Raw genomic sequence first — 3,009 nt, forward strand, 5'->3', positions numbered from 1 at the left:
TATGAGAATTCCTTAAATTTTAAAAATAGAAATTCAATTAGATCCAGCTATGTCTCTTCTGGATATCTTCCTGAAAGATTTGAAGTGATAATATTACAATGATGCATGCATACTCATGTTTATAGTGGTACAATGTACAATATCTAAATTATGGAAGCAACTTATATGACTATCAACAGATAAATGGATAAAATGTAGTATATACAGAACACTGAAGTGCTATTTGGCCATAAAGAAGAATAAATTTTGGTCATTTGTAGGAGCATTAATGGATCATGAGACCATAATGCTGAATGAAAAAAATCAGTTAGAGAAGGTTAAATATTGCAAGATTTATCTTATAAGAGAAACTCAAAATATAAGTAACTTACAGAGCAAAATGAAAGACAGATTGTAAGTAACAAGGGTATATAGACTGTGGGGGTGGTAAAATTATGTGAGGAAATGGGTTGAAGGGTCATAGGATGAATATGAACAAAAATGATAAAGATATAATACGTAAATATATGAGTTCTTCACGATAATTCTAATTATTTTATATCATAAGCATTTACTGACAAAAAATTGGTTATTTTGCAGCATTTCAAATGAAATTAAGAGGAATAAATGAAGATATTGCCTTTCATGGTAGAATGTGTTTTCAGCTTCTGTAGGGATTGTTTCACTGCAGTTCTTGGCATTAAAATGCAACATTACGTATTGATGGAAAGATACATCAGTGACCATTGTTCTATTTTTATTTGATTCTGGTATGAATTTCTATCTTTCCTCTGCTTATAGAATACTCAATTTTTTAAAAGGGCAATTCTTTCGCACTTCTAAGTTATAATGACTTCATATTCTACTATACATAGGTTTTACCATGAGTTCAAAAATTTTTTTCTCAATATTAAGAGACTTAAACTATTCTTTTGAAAATGACATTTGACTTTTCATTTAAGTTTCATGTGTTTTTCACTTTCATATGAATATTTATTATTCACAGCAATTGTTATTTATTTTCCTAAACTCAACTTCATCATAAAGGTGATAATCTTTTGTTGCTTCATCTCAAATATTTCTAATTTATGGGTTTGTGTATTGATTTTGTTCTTGTGTAGGAAGTATCTCTTAAGCTTTATACTTTGATCAGTAAGCAAATGTCACCAAGACAACACTCTCTGTTCTAATATCTTAGCATAATAAGGAAGGAGGCCATTTCAGCTTCCCAAACCTGGGAAGATTCTGTTTTTTCCATTTTTTGAAGTTTAAAGTGATTTATTTGAAGAAGCACTTAGGAGTAAAAATGATAAGGATTTAATACACATCATGAGATTCTGCACTATATTCCTCACTATATCTTAGTAAACCAAATTTTGGCATAATTAGTGCAGCTGGAATTCTTCCCAGAAACATAGAAATGCCTACAGTGGGGGTAAAATTAAATTGTCAATGTTAAATCTTGACAGTCATTTCAGACTGTTAATTCCATCACATGCAAATGTATTTCTGATACATTTCTGATGTATTTCCTTAATATAAAAGGAAAAAAGTTCCATTCAGGATGTTTAAGTATATCAAATAGAACTTTTTCATAGCTACTGCCAAAGTTCTCACTGTCAAACACAGGAAGGCTCAAAGGAAACGAACATTGTTTCAAAATAGCATATTCATCAAATTATAAGTGTAGATACTTACATTGCTACAGTCCCTATTGTGCCCAAAAGAAAGTTTGAAGCCACACATATATGTGGGCATCATATCATCACCAACACTCGAGTGTTTACTAGGAATATTTACCAAGAAGACAGTCATCGTGCTTTTTAAAAGAAAACAAACAAATATCCAAAATAAATCCAGGATATAAAAAACTCATGCAGAAGCCAATCCTCCTCAACTTACATTGGCAATTGGGATTGAATTTCAACAAGTTCAAATCTTTATAATACTGCCAGCTGAAATTCCATTATTTTTGTGAGTTCACCACTTGTCAATATATATTTTGGTCCTGTCAATTTTTGAAAAACAGTTTCACTAAATCTCTTCACTCCTTTATGAAACTTGTCCAAAATGGACTGCTATGTATTCATTAATAATAATATTAGCTTAACATCTCATTATTCTTAAAGAGGCTACTGTTTCCCGTCAGTTGATAAAACTACTTATAACATTTATTTATTATATATTATATTTCTTCTCTACTATCTCTGTTTGGGTTGTTCCTTTGCTGCTGTCTGATCTGGACAATGCATACACACTGGCTTAGAATATTTCTTCTGGCAGTGAGAAATTCAAGCACCTAATTCCACAAAGAATGTGTCAATTTGTAAAACTATAAATCTGACTGGATTTATTAACCAAAAGCATTTAGAGATTACAAATAACATAAAACATCCATAATATCTGTTCTGACTGTTTTCAGGTACCTCCCACACTCTCCCACAAATGATGTATTTGTAGATCATTTTCTTTCTTTTTAATTCTTTCAGTGATACATTTTAGGTATACAATACATTTACACTTATCATTGGATGCTTGTACCTGTACATGATGCATCTTAGTTCTTATATTTCCCCCATTACCTGTGTGCCCTTCACCCCCTCCACCCTTCCCTATTTACATAGATTTCATTTCCATTTTTTTCTTTTCTCATAAATTTTCCTTTCTCTTCTTCCCTTTCCCCTTCCCCTCCCACCAGCCCTACACCTTTGGACCTTTTCCTATTTCAAATTATCAATTATTCATTTTAATTCTTATTTATACTTTCAATTTCTCACACTAGAGAAACTATTCAGTATTTACACATGTTGGTGGGAGTGCAGACTGGTGCAACCACTGTGGAAATCAGTATGGAAATACCTCAAAGAACTAGGACTAGAGGTCCCATTTGACCCAGCTATTCCCCTGCTGGGTATCTTCCCCAGTGAAATAAAAGAATCATACCACAGTGATATATGTGCACCCATGTTTATAGCGGCACAGTTTGTAATAGCTAAAGCTTGGAAACAACCCAAGTGCACATCAATTGGA

This window comes from Heterocephalus glaber, unplaced genomic scaffold (assembly GCF_053883595.1).
Source record: "Heterocephalus glaber isolate CG9 unplaced genomic scaffold, H.glaber_assembly_v1.0 deba00001613, whole genome shotgun sequence".
Lineage (NCBI taxonomy): Eukaryota > Metazoa > Chordata > Mammalia > Rodentia > Bathyergidae > Heterocephalus > Heterocephalus glaber.